Here is a 20,563-nt window from a genome sequence, read left to right as displayed (position 1 = left end):
CTGGATAGAAAAAAAATGGCTCCTACTTGTTTTATTTCCTAGTTGTCTCCAGAGCCCCAGTTGTATTTTTCCGCATTTTGTTGCCGGCTACGTAGGCACCACAACCGTTCTTGTTGGCCTGAGTTGTGGGAAGAGTGTCCTCACTAAACACTTAATTGAGATTAGAGAGATGGACCAGCAATGGGTGTTAATTCAGACATTTAGCACGGGGATGTGGGATGTAAATATAAGTAAAACAAAATGAAGGCACTAACCTTGGAGAGAGAGTCCAGTCTTATTAAAAGAAAATGTGAAGAACTTTTTCCCGTGCGGGGAGGGACCTGGAGGGGCTCCCTTCAGTCACTGCAAAGGCACAAGCAGCTCTTGCTGGGGTCATCTGTTGAGTGCAGGTTATGGGGAAAGGGAATTGGCAGATGTGGTGGGTTTCTGAGGAGTAGTGAAGTCCTACTTAATCTTCATGATTTGATCAAATTCCTATGTTACTGAGGACCGGATGCTATTGGATGACAATGATGACTGTGATGGCCCAGGCCTAGATCAGTGGCAGTGAATAGAGGACGCATATTGGATGACGTCATCATTCGGGTGTAGCTTTATAGCACATGGCAGAGTAGATGTTGGACATGAAGTAACCTTCTGGACAGTGGAATAGGCGGGGTCAGCAAGGCGTGTGCTGTGGTTGCTCCTGAGCACTGCTATCCCAGTTATATAACGCCAGCATAGGTCAGATCCACTGCAGTTGGGGGACCTTTCAGGGAAGCTGCTGCCCTGCTGTGTGGGACCTTCCTCCCTTTAGTCAGCACCTTGATGAGTATATCCCCTGCTCTGGCTTTGTCCTTTCCATGATGTTGGAGGAGCTGTTCAACAGGGAGAGGCCATGGGCTCTTCTGCCCCCAAACAGACCCAAGTGTTCATTGAATCCTGAATGAATAAAGACTGGGTATATACATAGAGATATAAATCGGAGATCGATGATAGATAGATAGATGATAGAATATATATAGTTTGGAATATTTAAATCACCCTAAAAAGGAATGAAATCTGGCCACTTGCAGCAACACGAATGGAGCTGGAGAGTATTATGCTAATGAAATAAGTCTGAGAAAGACAAATACCATATGATTTCACTCCTATGTGGAATTAAAAACAAAACAAAACAAAAACAAGTGTGCAGTGGGAAAGACAAAAGAATGGGAGAGGCAAACCAAGAAAAGAATCTTGACTATAGATCATAACCTGATGTTGCCAGAGAGGAGTTGGGTAGGTGTGCTCATTAAGTGGGCGATGCGGTTTATGGGGGGCACTTGTGATGCGCACGGGGCATTGTATGGAAGTGTACAACCGCTGTGGTACTGCCGAACCAAATGCTACCTTCCATGTTAACTAACTGGAATATATACAAAAACCTTGAAAAATGTTTTGTTTTTACAGATTTAGAAAACTTTTTGTGTTAGGTTGACCGACTTGTAGCATGGCTCAAAAATACTCCTCTAGAAAGAAACTGGAATCTTTATCTTTTCTTCTTTTCCAATTCCTCCCAAATTCAGAAACTCTCGGTGACCATTTTTTTTTTTTTTTGCCAACCCATGTATTTGCATAATTTCAGTAGGAAACTTCTGCTTATGACAAGACATGATGACAAACACTGGTTATATAACAAAAGCTTGGACTGGAAGGTCATAGCGGAGAACGAGCTGCATAGATCCACATATGAGGGACGGCTCTAAGGGACTAAGATTGACTTTATAGAGCCGTTAACGGCCCCTTGGAAATAGCAGCCTGATACCTTGTTTACAGAGTTCCCAGCAGCCATAATATGTCAGTAAAGAAGAGCATTTTCTGGGGTGCCTGGGTGGCTCAGTGGGTCAAGCCTCTGCCTTCAGGTCATGGTCTCAGGGTCCTGGGATCGAGCCCCAGGTCAGGCTCTCTGCTCAGCAGGGAGCCTGCCTCCCCCTCTCTCTGTCTGCCTCTCTGCCTACTTGTGATCTCTCTCTCCATCAAATAAATAAATAAAATCTTAAAAAAAAAAAAGATCGTTTCCTAACAGGTCCAGGAACCTAGGGATATTTGGGCAACCTCAAGAAGAGAGGAGCTCACCCACCTCTATAGGAATCACAGGCAATGTCTGGTGGCAAGTATTTGGCTTCCCTCTGGCCTGGAGAGGCTATTAAAAGTTCAGTCTAGAAACTCAGTATGAAGCAGTCAGCAAAGCTGCTTTTAAAGAGTCTGTAAATCAAATCTCTGTTCTTGGTGGAATTATGTAAATAATCAGGCCGAGTTTTCTTTCTTGAACTAGAGTTATTTTGTGATGAAATTGGTGTTTTTTTCTATGTCTGGTAAAAATGCAGGTGATTATAGAGAAAAATGTGGGTTTTTAAGATTTTATTTATTTGACAGACAGAGATCACAAGCAGGCAGAGAGAGAGGGGGAAGCAGGCTCCCCGCTGAGCAGAGAGCCCGATGTGGGGCTCGATCCCAGGACCCTGAGACCAGGACCTGAGCCGAAGGCAGAGGCTTAACCCCCTGAGCCACCCACGTGCCCAGAGAAAAATGTGTTTTAATAACACATCTTAGTTGATAAAATATTTTTTTTAAGATTTTATTTATTTATTTGACATAGATCACAAGCAGGCAGAGAGGCAGGCAGAGAGAGAGAGGAAGGGAAGCAGGCTCCTCGCTGAGCAGAGAGCCCAATGCAGGGCTCAATCCCAGGACCCTGGGATCATGACTTGAGCCGAAGGCAGAGGCTTCAACCCACTGAGCCACCCAGGTGCCCCTGTGGATAAAATGTTTTAATAGTTTTCACATACAATGGACTAGATCTTGATTTCTCCTAGGGTTCTCCAATGTCTGGCTACAAATCACTAAACTAATATTTTTATTTTTCTCCCACCATTCTGATATGGAATTATGTGAGAACTAAAACTGTCCTTTTCCCTGAAGCTCTGGAAACTTAATATAAATGACTTGATGGAACAAAATCACCCTTATATTCATGTAGAGACAATCTTAGGGCTGTGGCTCCATGGGCCACTGCAAATATTGCCAGATGCATTTGAACTATAAACCAGGAAGATCCGTCTGATGGTCACTACCTGTCCTCTATCTCAAGATACTTCAAGTCTGACATCTCACCAGATGTCTGGTCAACTGCTACCCTTAGAAGACAGAAACTGGCTTAACACTTGCTCTAATCATTAAGTGTAAATACTTCATTAATTACATTACTTGTGCCACAGGGCTAACTTTGAAAATACACCTGCATCACTGCCTCCTGAAATGACTTTGACTCTACTGACCTATTTATTGTCAGGCCTAAAATGCTGGATCAGTGACAGGAAACAATTTATCAGGTGAAATTTTAATGTATGAAACTCATAAGGAAGTTTCAGATAGGGAACTGAAGGGCTTCTAGACAGCCGGTCCATCCCCCCAGTGCCTGAATGTGCCCCTTTGTCCTGGAGGTAACTTGAGTTCAAGGTACTTGAGAACCTGCAGCCTCAAGAAAGCCTTTCCCTGCTCCCTTAACCACACAATGGAATCCAAATTGGGGCTCTTTCTCAGAACAAGGGTTAGTCACAGAGACCAAGTTTATCTCCATGACCCAACTGTAAGGTAGGACAAATATCCTGTTACCAAATATGTGCTCTTCTTATCACCCTGTGAGGGGTTTTCCTTTCCTCAGAAGATCCAGGCCCTGACCCGTTTGTCTTAGTTCAGGATGACATTTGTACTTCATCTTGCTTGACAGTCTTTGGAATTTCCAAGTCACTGCAGATTCCCTATATGTACACTGATTTAATATGATTTTTTTCCTGTTAATCTGCTCATGTCATTGTGATTCTTAGTCTAGCTAGAAGGATCTTTGAGGTGACAAGAATTCCTGTTCTCTGACCGAGGATTTGATTTTAATGCCTCATTTCCTGACATCCTATTTGAGGTATATAAAGAGGGATGCCTGGGTGGCTCAGTGGGTTAAGCCTCTGCCTTTGGCTCAGGTCATGATCTCAGGGTCCTGGGATCGAGTCCCGCATCGGGCTCTCTGCTCAGTGGAGAGCCTGCTTCCCTCTCTCCCTCTGCCTGCTGCTCTGCTTCCTTATGTTCTCTCTCTCTCTCTGTGTCAAATAAATAAATAAAATCTTAAAAAAAAAAGTATGTGAAAAGGTGGAGTAGTAGGAAGTTCTTCTGCAGGAGTTGAGATTTTTGACCTCTGCTGTTGTCACTATCTCTCAAGGTTCCTTAGTTGTTTCCTGCGTGGTTGCTGTCTTGTCAGTGGTTCCTTAATGCTTCTCAATCCCAGTCAAAATATGTGTCCCACTTAGTCTGTTTAGATTAATAGTTGTCTCTCTCACGGTAGGTGCCTAATTATACAAATTATGTATTTCCAATGTTTCTCATTTAGGCCAGTTGAGCATTAAAATCATCCTTAGTATCGTTTTCATTTCATTTAGACACTTGGAAACAGGTCACTGATGTGTATTGAGCATGAGTCGTACCAGATTGTTGGAAGGTGGTTCTCTATCACTTCTTTCATGGTGTGATGGTTACTTTCCATCCTCACTGGTTGAAATGCTCAGCACTACCTCAGGGGAGTTGGCTGTGACCGAATGTGCTGATTAGAGTCCTCTTGCTCCTTCTGGTGTCACTGGAGATGGTTGATTATATTTTGTGCTGGTTTTCTCCGGAGTCATAAATTCAGAGCACTCACTGTGCTAAGTGGATGAGTCTTCTATGCTTCCCCCGATGGAGCATCTAAATTATTTGTATTGTGAATGTCATCCCCGTGCCATGGCTGCTGGGTGCTGAAGGTGACTCTGCCAGGTTCTACTGAGAAGAGCTAATGTCCTTTGTCTTTGGATTTATTCAGAATCTCCTCTACAGAATGCATCAAGCCTTTAAATGGGCTGCATTGTGAAGAATTTTAAATTTCTAAGAGGCAGATGCATCTGGGCCTGCAATCTGTGCTTCTCCTGACCGTAAAGCACATTGTGGCCATGCGGTATTACAAGACGAAGTCATCGTCCTTTAGTCAAGTCATAACTGAACTGCAGCTAATTTTGTAACGTGCAGCCTATTGGGCTATAAGTGGGGAGCTAGATCAGAAACAGTTTCTCATGGCTAGCTAAAGAACAATTTAAACAGGGACACTTGGGTGGCTTGCTGTGTTCTCAGGGTCCTGTGATTGACTCCTGGTGGAGTCATGCTGCGCATGGAGCCTGCTTAAGTTTCTCTCTCCCTCTTCCCCTACCCAATCCCCCCATCTGTCTCTCTGTCTCTGTCTCTGTTAAACACACACACACACACACACACACACTCATCAACAACAAAAACCATCAAGCCTCTCAGATTCCGTAGCCTACTATAACTTGTAGAGGACCAGTCCTCACCAAAATGAGTTTATGATCAAACTCCAACCACACAAAAAGAAATTTCTCTGCTGTTATCATATGCTAAGTTATTTACCAAGAGAGATCTTCCCAGCCAGAAGCCTTACTTCTCCCACTGCAAAATGAAAGCACCATATTCAGGAGTCATTTCACATTTTCCTTCACAGTTTTCTTAAAGCTAAGTTTTTGATATGCACAGTCCTTTTAAACCTTTCTGTTGTTGTTCATTACAGTTTAATTCTATTTTTTTATACCTTTAAAACAGAACAAATGCTTTTAATGTTGCTTACATATATATTTGTAGGTTGAGATCAACTGTGCAAAGTCTTGGGCAGGTGATATTTGTGATATGTCTGTATCGTCGCAGAAAGTAATCAGATTGGCAAGAGACCAAAAGACACTCAGAGTAGTAGGAGAACTTGAATTTATTTTACGCTGGTGGACCCAGACAAGCTAGTGCTCAAAGCTCTGGGCCTACGTAGTGGGATTACAGAGTTTTTATAGAGGGGTATAGGGGGTCAGGTTCCAAGGGCTATGCTAGCTGCTGGGAGGTACATTTAAACCGGGGGAGTGGGAGGTTGCTTTAGGCTCTTATGGCAGTGGATGGGGCTTGTGGTGGGAAGTCTGTTTACAGAAGCAGAAACAGCTGGTTATCTCTTGCTCCTTAGTGGGACTTATAGTTATCTCTTGCTCTATCTACTGGGGTCTGCTGGCCTGGGGCTACCCTGGGTGAACCTGCTCTGGATGATTTTCCTCTTCATCCCCCACTTTCAATGACTTTTTAAACTTAGAATGGACATCGATAATTTCCATTGGATTTTTGTTGATCTAGAGACCTGTATTGAGTTACCAATAGTTGCAATTTAATTGTTTCCAACTGAGAGCTGATGAATAGGGTGATAAGATTAATAATACATGGACTGAACAGGGGTACCAACAGGAGCATGAGGAGAGGGCTGGCTAAGGGAAGGAGCGACACAGCCCAGCCCCAGACATCATACCAATTGTCCCTTGTCTCCTGAGTGCAATCTGATCTTGTAGTCATTGAATCATGTCTCTGACTAACTCTGACTGGTTCATGTAGAAACAACATTCCTCATTTGGGAAGAGGCAGAGTTCCCCCCTTATTGGCAGTGAGCAGGTCTAAGCCCCTTTGATTCTGTAGTACCCTGCTTCTAAGGAGTAAATCTGATCTTATATGGTCATCATAGACTTAGCCACCTGCTCCATATCTTCTGCAAGATTTTCTGACAGCTTCTTGTAGTAATAGGATGAGGCCATTCCTCCTATCCTTGTGCCCACAGCTATCATTATGCCTAATCCAACCAAAAGTGGGATGATTTGGATGGCCCTCTTGGACCATGCATATGCCAACAAGGGAATGGAGAGGGATTGATTTTGGAGGACTATATCTACCTGTGGAGTAGGAAGGATCCATGGACATGGCCCTCTCTGGTTAGCCGGTAAACATTGATGAATATATCTTTCACATGTGAAAAGGGTGCCAGGTTCTGGAGTGCACCATGATGTGGTGGACATGTGCCCATCAAGTGAAGGACAACTGTGGGTTTGTAGACATTGGGTGGCAGATAGAACTCCTACTGAGGGTTGGTTGTGTTGAGTAAATAAATGGTGGACCTTTTCTATTACATCACATGCTTGAGGGTCTAAAGTGAGAGGCCCTCCATTGGGAGGAAACCTTAGTAGGGGTTGATAAGGGTCAGGTTCCAGCAGGTTGGACCCTTTTCCTCAGGGCATCTTGGATCCCTATAGCCCCAATGTAGCTAGCCTGGGCTTAATGCTTCCTGTCATGAGTTTCTTTCCTTTATTGTGACAAAGAGTGACCTCCCTCAGGTTACAACATTGTCTTGGCATACTAGAGTGTACCAAAGTACAAGAACAGGGAGACCATGGGCTTGGTCTTACCTGTCCTGGGTTGGGAATGGCTGTGGTAGAGAAAGAGTAGGAGCTCAGGTAGGGACCTCCTGGATAGGAGTGGGGAGAGACCATGGAGGAGACAGGGTAGGTCTACCCTATACCCATGGGGTGTAGAGCTGCATAGCAGTTGGGTCATCAATCCATTGGGCTACCAAACACATAGAATAGACTCTCATGTTGACAGAGTTTTGGGTGTGCTGTAGCACATGTATCAAGGCCATTGGACTGCTGGTAATCCTGGCATGTACGTGGTGGGTGGTGGGTGCCCCCAGCATCCTTACAGCCTGCAGCTGGTGGCATTGACTGTCCTTAGTCATGTCATCATCTAGGTAGCCCAAGCTTAGCTCTATAATTGACAGCCACAGCACCAGCATTAGGGAACTCATTTTAAAGTGGGACTGGGGGGGGCAGTTATGAAAAAACAGTAGATTCCAGTGAATAGTCTCTATATACCTATATAGAGTATGGATAGAGTGATTTTTTGTGTCCAATTCCAGTCATCTGGGGCTGACTCAACTAGACCCACAGAGAACACTAGGGTTACAAGTACCACTATTATGGCACTGAGTGACACCAGGATTTTAATGTCCAAATATTTCCCATTGAGTTCCTCAAGCTTCCGCCATGCACTTACCAGCTGGCCTCCAGGTTTGTGACTAGAGAAAGGTTGTCGATTTCTAAAGTGAGGGATCTGCAAATTTCCGTGGGGCATCAAGTCAGGCTAGAGGCCCCCTTGGTGGCTGTGGACTGCTGGGTCTTCTTACAGATCTTCAACTTGAGGGGGTCAGTTGGGTCCAAGGCTGTCTGCCAATCATCTGGGTCTGTGGGGGCCACTGCCTTCTTTACTCAGGAATGATGGATCCAGGGAGTGTATGATACCTGCAACTTTAACAGCAGTGAAAGTTGTCAGTATTACTAGATGGGGACCCATCTGAGTGGGTTGGAGCAGCTCCTTCTTCCTGATCTTTTACCCATATCATGTCCCCCAGTTACTCTGGCATGAGTAACTGGGATGAGCCCAGTTACTCATGGGGATGGTGGTCCTTTCTAAAGCTTCTCAGGAGATGTGGTGTAGAGTTTTTCCCAGGGCCTAGAGGTGTAGGGATATTTCTAAGTCTCCAATTTGTCTGAGATCTCTAAGCCGGCTTGTTACAGCGGGTGGCCTATCATAGAGAATCTCAAAGGGTGAGTAGCCAAAGGATCTTGGGGTATTGTATGCCCTGAACACGGCCTGTGGTAACATTTCTACCCAGGGGATTTCCTGACAGAGTTTGGTTAAAGTTGTTTTAAGGGTCAGGTTCACGTGCTCTACTTTCCCTGAGCTCTGAGGTCTGTATGCTGTATGGAGCTTCCATTTTATTTTCAAGATATTGAGTAGGCCTTGGGCTATCTCTGCCATGAAACTCGGTCCATTGTCTGAGCCGATGGAAAGGGAAAGCCCATACCTGGGGATGACATCTCTCAGGAGGGCTTTTACTACTTCTCGTGCTTTCTCTGTGCATGTGGGTTAAGCCTCAACCCACCCTGAGTAAGTGCAAAGTAGGATCAGCAGGTATCAGTATCCTCAGCATGGCTTGACCTCTGTGAAGTCTGTCTCCAAGTCCTCGGAAGGGATGGTGCCCATTGTTTGAATCCCGGGGCATGGTCTAGGTCCTTGATTTGCCTTGTTCTGTGTGCATGTACTGCACCTAGTGCTTGTTTGCGTGCACAGGGTGGGGAGTCTGGGGATGAGATAGCAGTTTCTCCAGGGCTGTTTTTCCCAAGTGAGTTAGTTCATGATGTTGCTTTATTAGGGGGGTTGTTACAGTACTGGGGACAAAAAGTCTCTGGTCAAGCAGTTTCCACCAGTCCGCTTCTCCTTTTAATCCCTCTTCATTTTTTGCCCATGGTTAAGGGTCAGGCCAGGAGGTCCTTTTTCAGCCCAGACATCAGGGAACTCCTCCAGCAGACTGGTTGGCTTCGTGGGGTCTCCTTTTTCTTGGCAGTAAAATTGCCATTCATTTTCTGTGGGTACAGTTACTGCCATGATGAGGGAATTAGGCCTTCCCAAGGTGAGGCTTGTAGGCCCCCTTTGGATAAAGGTGATCTGGGCCTCAAACTTTGTCAGTAAGTCTCTACCTTGGAAGGAAACGGGACTTTCCGGTAGGTATAGGAATTCATGGGTAACTGTGTATGCCCCCAGCTGGCATGTTCAGCGTCCACAAAACTGGTGGGCAGTTTGGGAACCATTTGCCCTGACAACTGTGGCCTTGTGCCCTGTGAGTCGAGCCATGGGTCTGGTAACCACTTAATGCTCAGTACCTGTGTCCACCATGAAAGTCAACGGTTGGGCCCCCACTTTCATTTTGACCGTAGGCTCTCAGGTACCTAATGAAAGGAAGCCTGGTCTTCCCTAGTTTGACTCAATCCCAGCCAGAATGATAAGGTCTTGCATTTCAGGCTCAGGCTGCCATTTTGTTTTCCTTTTTTCTGAAGTAATTTTGTCAGGCCCTTCAGTTGGTTCCTTATGGTGGGGGCATTCATTTTCCAGTGGCCAGTCTCCTTATAATAGGCACATTGATCTCATCAGAGTGGGGCCTTCCTATTGGGTCCCCCCTTTTGCAGTGGGGCTGACTGTCCAGTTGGGTCCAGTTTTCCTAGTACTGAAGCCATCAACGATGACTTTGTTTTCATTCTTTTGTCTGCTTCTCATTTGGCCTCATGGTCTCAACTTGCAAAGACCTTATCTGTCACTTCTGTCAGCTGGGTAGCATTCATGCCAGCGAAGCCCTCAACTTTCTAGAGTTTCTGGCAAATATTGGTATATGATTGCATCATAAACACTGAGTTGATCATTTGCTGGTTCTCTGGGGCCTCTGGATCAAATGGGATGTATACTCAGAAGGCCTCATATAGTCTCTCCCAGAAGTCAGTTGGTGATTCTTCTGATTTCTGGATAACTGCCATAGTTTTTGACATGTTGGTTGGTTTCTTTACCCCTGTTCTGAGTCCATGCAGAAGAGCTGTACAGTATCGACTTAGGTCAGCTAGTCCCTCGACCGTATGGAAATCCTAGCTGGGCTGAGTGTCGGGTGTTGCTGCTAATACCCGTGATTCTGCTTTCAGGGTTCCAGGTGGCGCTGGCATCGGAGCCAGTGACGTGTCTTGGTGAGGATTTGTTGGTATTCTTCTATCGAAGAGTGTCAGAGAATTGAGTGGCAATCATCCCAAGTGGGTTGGTGGGTCTGGAACAGGGACTCCAGGAGGTCAATCATGGCCTGAGGCTTCTCTGAATATGGCAGTGTATGGTTTTTCCAATTTAGAAGGTCAATGGTGCTCAAGGGCTGGTAGATGAGAATAGACTGTTGGGGCTGGTGTTCTCAGTGTCTATCTGTTGCCCTTTCATCTTATGGAGCAGCATCTGGAGAGCTGTGATTGGGGGAACTGGAGCCTGAGACGAGCATAGATGTCCCCTCGCAAGCTGGGGGCTGGGGCTCCAGGATTGGGGCAGGGTTGGAATTCCCTCTGGGCTTGGTGGCTGAGGAGGGCTATCCAAAAGGTGGGGCATCAGCTGCCCCCTGGTGGTGCACTCGGGTCATATGGCAGGTGCACGAACAGATTGTCCTGTCTGTTGGTCTCCCTGATAAACAGGCTTTGCTTTCTTACAGCCCTTGAGCTCTTTTACTTGGGTAACAAATATCCTACTCTGGCTCTTCCTATTATCACAGAATTGGACCCACGGGGGCAGTTTGGGCTATCTGAAGCCAAGAATCAAATATATGGGTATGGGTCAGGGTTTCTGGCTGTACTGACCACAACTCTGTAAATGGCCTGGACAGTGGGTGGGTCTAGGGTACCCTCAGAGCACCAGCCAACCCCAAAAGTGGGCCATTCCAATTCACATAATGTGTGTAATTTTCCAGGAGACATTTTTTTTTTTTAAAGATTTTTTATTTATTTATTTGAGAGAGAGACAGTGAGAGAGAGCATGAGCGAGGAGAAGGTTAGAGGGAGAAGCAGACTCCCCATGGAGCTGGGAGCCCGATGCGGGACCCGATCCCGGGACTCCGGGATCATGACCCGAGCCGAAGGCAGTCGTCCAACCAACTGAGCCACCCAGGCGTCCCACCAGGAGACATTTTGATCTCATAGTTTCCTAAGAATGCCTTCTTACAATTCTTAAGCATACAGTTTTTGGTTTTGAAGAAACCAAATAGGTTTTGAAGAGTTTCTGCCCATGATGAACAGAGGCTCTCTTGCCTACCCTATGTGTTCCCTCCCTGTGTTGGTGGTTCAAAGACAAAGGGTAGGTGCCCCTCCAAAGGAGAGACCAATCAGATGCCCACCTGTCTGCTCTCCCGGAGGAGATGTGGATGCCTCTTAGCCATAGTGAGTCCATATAAGCCCCAGACTGGTGCCCCAAAGTGCTGGCCCTAGACTCTGTGAGTTCACCCTGGAAACAGTTTGGAGCCTGCTCAGACTCCATCGTCTCAAGACCAGGGAGCCACACACACAAACAGGCCGTTCACTCACTCATGCATTCACACCAAAGTTACTACAGTTCCTCCCCTCTGGAGGTTCCTGTTTTGTAGGACCTGCCCTGCTGGGAGGTCCCTGACCTGTGGAATTCCTTTGGGAAATTTCTGGAAGGTGATCAAGCTTCCCTTCCATTCAGTTTGAGCAGGATCTAACTACAGATTATATTCCTGGATGGCTTACCGAACCCAGATGAGTTGCCAGGCAAGTTGGTCCACTTCTCCTTGAAGTCCAGCCAGGACAAGACTGCCCAGAAGGTTGGAACTCCAGGGTGAAGGAGGACCTGGAATCCTGTGGGATGACATGCTGCCTCATTCAGTCCTTGAGTTCCTTCCTGCTCCAGTGTAGTCAAAGCCACTGGCCAGAGGCTCAAGGGGCCAGAAGGGTTGGAATCTTGCTCGGGCCTCCAGAAATGTTGCAGAAAATAATCAGACTGGGGAGAGACCAAGTGACACTCGGAGAAGTAGGAGAACTCAGATTGATTTTATGCCAGTGGACCCAGATGAGCTCGTGCTCAAAGCTCTGGGCCCCACATAGTGGGGTTACAGGGATTTTATAGAGGGGTGTATGGAGTCAGGTTCCAAGGGCTATGCTGGCCGCTGGGAGATGGGTTTAAACTAGGGAGAGGAGGGCTGGTTTAGGCTGTTAGGGCGGTGCAGGGAGCTTGTGGTGGGAAGTCTGTTTACAGAAGCAGAAACATCAGGTTATCTTTCACTCCTTAGTGGGCTTCTGGTTATCTCTTGATCTATCTACTGGCATCTGCTGGCCTCGGGCTACTCTGGGTGAATCTGCTCTGAGTGATTTTCTTCTTCAGTATCAGAACAAATGTAGAAGTATCAGAATCCTAAAAAGTTCTTTGCTTTAAATGCATTACTTCTGGTGCTCTCTATAATGGGATATATTAAACTAACAATTTGTGTATATAGTATGTCCGCATTTCCTAGCAACTTCCCTTGAATCCCTTTTTAATAATAAACTTTGTACAGGTTGGGCACTTATACTCTTCAGGCCAATGCAGTCCAGATCTCTAATCTTTTAAAAAAATTTTTAAACTCATTATTCTATATTTAAGACCAAAGCACATCAGTGCTACACAGAGGAAAATCTATATTTCTACTGCGTATTTGAGAAAATGTGAATTCCTTTCAAGAAAATCTAAGAAACAAAATAATCCTGGACTACTTGTCCTGAGGGAAAAGTGCCTCATTCCCTCCTTCACGTCGTCGTGACTTTCTGGTCCCTCCTGATTTCCAAATCGGATCACTGTAGTAACTTTTCTTTTACACTATCTCTGAAAGTAAGCCCTGGGATCCATATTTGCTTCATGTTCTTAAATCAGCAAGAATAATAAATTTGATGGTGCAAAATTGGAAGTGTCAAGGGCCTTTTCTTTTTTTTAAGATTCCATTTATTTGAGGGGGGCCTGGGTGGCACAGTGGGTTAAAGCCTCTGCCTTCAGCTCAGGTCATGATCCCAGGGTCCTGGGATTGAGCCCTGCATTGGGCTCTCTGCTCAGCGGGAAGCCTGCTTCCCTTCCTCTCTCTCTCTGCCTGCCTCTCTGCCTGCTTGTGATCTCTGTCTGTCAAATAAATAAATAAAATCTTTTAAAAAAAATGTTATGTTACAAAAAAACAAAACAAAACAAAACATTTCTGGGTTGAAGCCAGCCTTCCATTGCTCTTCATTGCCTTATTGGGCTAAGAATCAAACTGAAATGAGATTAACAGATGCTCAAATCTCGTAAGTATGCAGACCCCTCACAGACATGGAAATCCCAAAGACATTCCGGCTAAAGGAGGTGTGTGGATGTCATCCTGCAGGGAGGAGGAGGGTCCGGGGCTCTCAGGTGGGGAAAGGTAGTTCCCAGGGCAAGAAGAGCAGGTGTTTGGTCACCAGATGTTTGCCCTCGGGGACCACAGGGCGGCCACAGATGGGCCACAGATGCCACTCATGTGAAATTTGTCTCTGGTAACAGCCTTGTGCTGGGAAAGACCCCCAACTTAGATTCTTCTACATAGTTAAGGAGGGAAAAAAGTTTCTCTTGGGCCTACAGGGTGTGAATTACCTTGAGCCCAAAGGAATGTTCATGTCAAAGTGTCTCATCTTGGGGCAGCTCGCCCTTCGCCCCGAGGGAATGTTGCTTTAAGGCAGGCTCTGATAAAATCTTTTTAAAAAGGGGGTGGGGGTGCCTGGGTGGCTCAGTGGGTTAAGCCTCTGCCTTCAGCTCAGGTCATGGTCTCAGGATCCTGGGATCGAGCCCCGCATCAGGCTCTCTGCTTAGCAGGGAGCCTGCTTCCCTCTCTCTCTCTGCCTGCCTCTCTGCCTACTTGTGATCTCTATCAGTTAAATAAAATCTTTTTTTTTTTAAGATTTTATTTATTTATTTGACAGAGAGAAATCACAAGTAAGCAGAGAGGCACGCAGAGAGAGGAGGAAGCAGGCTCCCTGCTGAGCAGAAAGCCCAATGTGGGGCTCGAACCCAAGACCTGGGATCATGACCTGAGCCGAAGGCAGCGGCTTAACCCACCGAGCCACCCAGGTGCCCCAGTTAAATAAAATCTTAAAAAAAAATAAAAAAAAGGCAGTCTCTGAATGTAGACCTGTTTGTTATGTTATGTAAACTCTTGGTCTGTTGACCTTGCTTAAAACCCAGTTTCTTGGGGCACCTGGGTGGCTCAGTGGGTTAGGCCTCTGCCTTCAGCTCAGGTCATGATCTCAGGGTCCTGGGATCAAGCCCTGCATGGAGCTCCCTGCTCAGCGGGAAGCCTGCTTCTCCCTCTCTCTGTCTGCATCTCTGCCTACTTGTGATCTCTCTATCTCTGTCAAATAAATAAAATCTTTTAAAAAAAAACCAAACCTAGTTTTTTGCATTTACTGGATGTTTGGCAAAGTACTCTCATAAAAGAAAAAAATATGTTTGGTCTCATAAGTTATTTTGGTGTGTGTTTTTGTTTGTATTAACTTATACAGATTGTTATAATGCTCTCTAGTGACTAGTGTTTAAAAAGGATTGTTGTTGCCATTCTTCATAGTCTAGTAGCACCTATAATTGTCATAAAATCATTCCTTTCGAACTTGCCAAATAAGAGTATTTTGGGAAACCGTTTTCTAGAATTCTATAATGTCTTCTCTTCTCTACTGAGGATAATGCTGGGTCGAAAATTAATCCAACGGGGGTGATTGGGTGGTTCAGTGGGTTAAGCCTCTGCCTTTGGCTCAGGTCCTGATCTCAGGGTCCTGGGATCAAGCCCCACATCAGGCTCTCTGCTCAGCAGGGAGCCTGCTTCCTCCTCTCTCTCTGTGCCTCTCTGCCTACTTGTGATCTCTCTCTCTCTGCATCAAATATAATAAATAAAAATCTTTAAAAAAGAAAATTAATCCAACAAAATGCATATTCCTATTTTTAAAATAAAGGAGTCTCACTCTATCTAAGCCAGATCCTGGAGTCAAGGAGCCCTGGGATCTGGAGAGAAAGCTTTGTCTTACCTTCCAGTGGGGGCGAATGAGTAAGGCAGGTGACACAGGTGAGGTGCGAAGGCCAAGCAGGATACCACACCTTAAATGGGATTTGGGAAGTGCGACTTGAAATAATGTTCTCAAAATGTATCTGAATTGCAGTATAATTAATGCCCAAATGTGTATTTTACGTAGCAGTGATATTCAGGATATTTTACAACAATCATGGTCTTTCTTTATTCAGAAATGTTTGTTGTTGTTGCTTCTGAAGGATGAATACGACCTTGGCATTCTGTGTGAAAGTGGGACTCTTTTTAAAAGATGTACTTACTTGTTTTAGAGTGAGAACAGGGGTGGGTAGGGTGGAAGGGCAGAGGGAGGGGAAGAGAGAGTCTTAAGCAGACAGTGCACTGAGTGCAGAGCTGGACATGGGGCCCAGCCTCAGGACCCTGAGATCCCAACCTGAGCTGAAACCCAAAGTCAGGCACTTAACTGACTGGATGCCCCTGAGACTCTCTTAAAAAATTCTCTAATGGGGGCGCCTGGGTGGCTCAGTGGGTTAAGCCGCTGCCTTCGGCTCAGGTCATGATCCCAGGTCCTGGGTTGGAGCCCCACGTCGGGCTTTCTGCTCAGCAGGGAGCCTGCTTCCTCCTCTCTCTCTGCCTGCCTCTCTGCTTACTTGTGATTTCTCTCTGTCAAATAAATAAATAAAATCTTTAAAAAAAAAAATTCTCTAATGTGGGGCACCTGGGTGGCTCAGTCGTTGATTGTCCGCCTTTGGCTCAGGTCATGAACTCAAGGTCCTGGGGTTGAGCCCCACATTAGGCTCTCTGCTCAGTGGGGAGCCTGCGTCTTCCTCTCCCACCTCCCCCCCGCTTGTGTTCCCTCTCTCTCGCTGTGTCTCTCTGTCAAATAAATAAATAAGATCTTTTTTAAAAACCTCTAATGTTATTTAAATGCTTATGCATAAAATTTTTATTAGAGCCTTTTAATAACTGACCATAAATAATTTTCTGAGCAATTTGTGCCGTATAACACATGCTAGTGCTTTAAATGTGTGCTTTTCCTCAGTGTACAGTCTGTTTAAAATAACTATATGGAAGGATCCTTTTATGATGGAATATTTGTTTCAGAATTTTTTCAGTGAAAATTTACTTTTTTATTTTATTTATTTATTTGGCAGCGAGATAGAGATCCCAAGTAGGCAGACAGAGAGGGGGAAGCAGGCTCCCTGCTGAGCAGAGAGCCCGATGCAGGGCTCGATCCCAGGACCCTGAGATCATGACCTGAGCCGAAGGCAGAGGCTTTAACCCACTGAGCCACCCAGGCGCCCCTTATCTGTGTTTTATAGTTTTATTTTTTTTAAAGATTTTATGTATTTATTTGTTAGAGAGAGAGAGAGAGAGTGGGCAACCACAGGCAGACAGAGAGGCAGGCAGAGGCAGAGGGAGAAGCAGGCTCCCTGCGGAGCAAGGAGCCCGATGTGGGACTCGATCCCAGGACACTGGAATCATGACCTGATCCGAAGGCAGCCGCTTAACCAACTGAGCCACCCAGGTGCCCCTAAAATTTAAAATCCTTCACAATGTAACCCATTGAAATGATGCATTCTTGCAGTAAGATTCTGAATGAATCCAAACACAAAAATGACATTAGTTCCTCTCAGTAGACAGCGGCAGAGTCAGCTTCAGCATCCAGCAGCCATCCCACAGGGATTCCCATTCAGGACACCAATAACTGAGGTGTTCCATCAGGGGAGTGTAGAAGAATCAGCCACTTAACATACCGAGCCCTTGGGATTTAGGCAGACTAACTACAGAGAAAACCATGACATGAAATATAGTGAGATCACTCTAATTGGCATATTCATTCAGAGCTAAACATTTAATGGCATAAAAATTAAGAATAGTCACCAAAACTTTCTGAATTTGGGAAGAATGAGGAAGGGAGAACAGTAAGTATTTCTACTGGTGTGCAAAGGTATATTTTGGGCAACAGCTACAAGTCAGGCAATATAAAACAAATTTCTTAAATGTGCAAAACACAAAATAGGTTTAAGATTCTTCCTTATAGGGGGTGGCACCTGGGTGGCTCGGTGGGTTGAGCCGCTGCCTCTGGCTCGGGTCGTGATCTCAGGGTCCTGGGATCGAGTCCCACATCGGGCTCTCGGCTCGGCGGGGAGCCTGCTTCCCTCTCCCTCTCTCTCCGCCTGCCTCTCTGCCTAGTTGTGATCTCTGTTAAATAAATAAAAGCTTAAAAAAAAAAAAGATTCTTCCTTATATTCTGCTTCACTAACATATGAAGTAATATTTGATTAAGGTGTACAACAGTGATTATACAATTCCATATAGCATTCTATGCCTATCACAGGGGCAGTCCTTAATCCCCACCATTTACTTAATGCATCCACTAACCCACGTCTACTCTGGCAACCATCAGGTTGTGTTCTAAAGTTAAAAATCTGTTTCTTGGTGTGCCTGGGTGGCTCAGTCATTGAGCATCTGTCTTCAGCTCAGGTCCCGATCTTAGGGTTCCAGGATCAAGCCTCAAATCCTGCTCCATGGTCCGCAGAGAGCCTACTTCTCCCTCTCCCACTCCCACTCCTTTCGTTGCCTCTCTCTCTGTAAAAACAATAAAATCACTTTAAAAAAAGTTTATTTCATGCATTGCCTCTCCCTCTTTTCTTTCCCATTGCTCACTTGTTTTTTTTTCTGAATTCCAAACATGAGTGAAATGATACAATACTTGTCTTTCTCTGAATTATTTCACTTGAAGAATACAATCTAGCTCTATCCATGTTGTGGCAAATGGCAAGATTTCATCCCTTTTAGGGTTATAAATATGCCTTTTGATTTCTATCTTTCTTCTTTATTCATTGAGGGGTCAATGAACACTTGGGCTGGACTGTTTCAAGCAGATATACTCACTGCCTCTCACTGTTGAACTGCTTCACCAACAAATCCATGCCATGCAAAGACCCAAAGTACAGAAGTACACTCATTCTGGTGCTGAGAAAAGGGAGGAAAAGTCCCGCACAGCGGTGAAGCAGCTTCCCTGAAGATCACCCAACCACACTGGATCTGACCTTGACTGGGGTGATCTCCCTGGGAAATGAGAGCTTGGGAGAAACCACAGCAAGTGTCTTGCAGATCCTGCCGATTCTACTGTCCAGAAGGCTTCTTCATCTCAAATATCTATTCTACTGTGTGACATCTTAAAGCTGCCCACATGATTGCATCATCCAATACCCTCCTCTATCCCTTGGCAGGGATCTAGGCAGGGAAAGTAGTGTAATCACTGACATCCAGCAGCATTAGTCCTCAGGAAGACACAGGAGATTAATCAAATCATCAGGATAAAGCAGGACTTCCCTACTCCTGAGAAACCCACATTAGCCAATTCTTTCCCCCATTACATGTATTCATCAGATGACACCAGCAAGAGCTCCTTGTGCCTTTGCAGTGACTAAAGGGAGCCACCTCCAGGTCACTCCCCACATGGGAGAGTTCCTCACATTTCATTTTAATAGGTCTTGTCTTTCTCTTGAAGGATGGTACCTTCCTCAAATTTTACTTAGATTCACATCCCACATCCCTGTGCTAAATGTCTTAATTCCCATCAGCTTTCCATCTGTCTAATCTCAGTGAAGCATTTTCTGAGGACACTCTCTCCATAGCACAGGCAAAAAAGAATGGTTGTGGTGCCTATGTAGCTGGAAAGAAAAATGAGGGCGAATACAACTGGAGATCTGGAGATAACTAGGTCATAAACAAGTAGAAGTTATTTTTTTACATCTAGGGAGTCACTTGGGAAACTTGGGACACTTCTCCTTCTCTACATGCTAATTCTTCATCTTGAATATTTTCTGTCTCTTCCCTGGGCTACCACATCACTCCTATTGGGATAGATTTCTCTTTCTTATGGGGTATCTATGACACACATAGCATGGTCATAGGCGCATGTGTACCTCATAGACACATCGATATACCACTCAGTGTAGGACATGGGGCACAAGCTTTCATTTGGGGCCATGGTGCAGTGCTAGAGAGTCCCAAGTCTAAGTCTAGAATATGCCATTCCGACTGAAACAGATTTAGGGAAGCTCTGGGGGAGGGGAAGTCTTCTCTAAGGGACATGGGAGGGAAAGCATTGGGAGAAAGAGAGATGGTGGCTCACAAGAACGGAGTGCAGATGTCATATGAGATGTTCCACTAACTTGTCACCCTGCAGTGTGGTGACTGGGGAATGCACTCTTGAGAATGGCTCCTGTCAGTGCAAGGACCTTCAAAACTGCTGGCTACACAAAATCGATGCCCAGTAGCGGTATCATGGAGTATGTCAGCTAAAACACCAACAATACCTCTACGTTACATACCTCTGTAATACACCCATGGTTAATATCATTGTATTCACAAAGAGGAGAAAATCACAGCATAGACTAGGGGAAAAATAATCACATATCCCTTAAACCTTCAGACAACTTAAACCTTCAGAGAAAATGGATTCCTAGGTGTGTTATTTTACTCCAGTATCATATAGGTGATTGATTTGATTAGATCCCTACAACCTTCAATGAGATAAATGAACACTAGACATAGGATAACACATCATTCATGACACACCCATATCCAGATGTTAAAACACACTAGGTTTTATTAATGAAAATATATCAAGTTCACACAAACACTAAGTTATGCATTTCAAATCCACTCTATTGTCACCATTCGAAATACGGAATACACGTGTGCAAAAGCATTCGAGTGTTTTCAGAAGGATATGGAGTACCTATTTCCAAAAATTTCAGGACTGAGGTACATTCCTCAGAAATGTGTATGTTCAATGGTATGGCGTTGTAAAGAAGAGTTAGCTACCCTCCTGCAGCCATCTGTCAGGGTTTCCTCATTTAACCACATCAAGTCATACTCTCTAACAATTGCACTTAGGAAGATACATTGGTAGTTTACTGACTGGCTACCTCTTTTTCCTTAAAGAACAATCAGGAAACCTCTTATTTCTAATATTGAGGAAGTTATTTAGTTTCAATGCATGCAGAAGTGTGTGCTCCAAACACCTATCCCATGGAATCTTATATCAATGTTATAACCGTAAGCACCATCTCCACTGAGATATACTTCATCTGTTTTCTATCATACGGTCATCTTCCATGGAAAATTAGGTACACACGAGTCCCACTTAATGGAGCAGGACATCTAATTTGATGTAGCAACAATCAACCACGTGGTCTTACACACCCACAAGGAAAGGAA

General features: G+C 45.1%; 3 protein-coding genes and 1 long non-coding RNA gene across 4 annotated transcripts in view; 2 read left to right on the top strand and 2 right to left on the bottom strand.

Annotated features, from left to right (window-relative positions):
* The window catches only part of LOC125088868 (zinc finger protein 665-like), a 577,134-nt gene that overhangs the window by 74,736 nt on the left and 481,835 nt on the right, over positions 1-20,563 (top strand).
* LOC125088914 (KRAB domain-containing protein 5-like) overlaps positions 1-20,563 on the bottom strand; it is a 664,001-nt gene that overhangs the window by 256,168 nt on the left and 387,270 nt on the right. The window lies entirely within an intron of this gene.
* The window catches only part of LOC125088867 (zinc finger protein 665-like), a 175,536-nt gene that overhangs the window by 71,505 nt on the left and 83,468 nt on the right, over positions 1-20,563 (top strand). The window lies entirely within an intron of this gene.
* Positions 1,373-20,291, bottom strand: LOC125088931 (uncharacterized). Its single transcript, XR_007123816.1, has 3 exons — positions 19,943-20,291; positions 1,659-1,663; positions 1,373-1,383 (listed from the first exon to the last, which is right to left on the bottom strand). It is a non-coding gene; the product is annotated as an uncharacterized LOC125088931 (long non-coding RNA).

Source organism: Lutra lutra, chromosome 17, assembly GCF_902655055.1.
Source record: "Lutra lutra chromosome 17, mLutLut1.2, whole genome shotgun sequence".
NCBI classification, from domain to species: Eukaryota; Metazoa; Chordata; class Mammalia; order Carnivora; family Mustelidae; genus Lutra; species Lutra lutra.
Note: the sequence above shows the minus strand (reverse complement) of the source record. Positions and strands in the feature narration are given on the sequence as shown.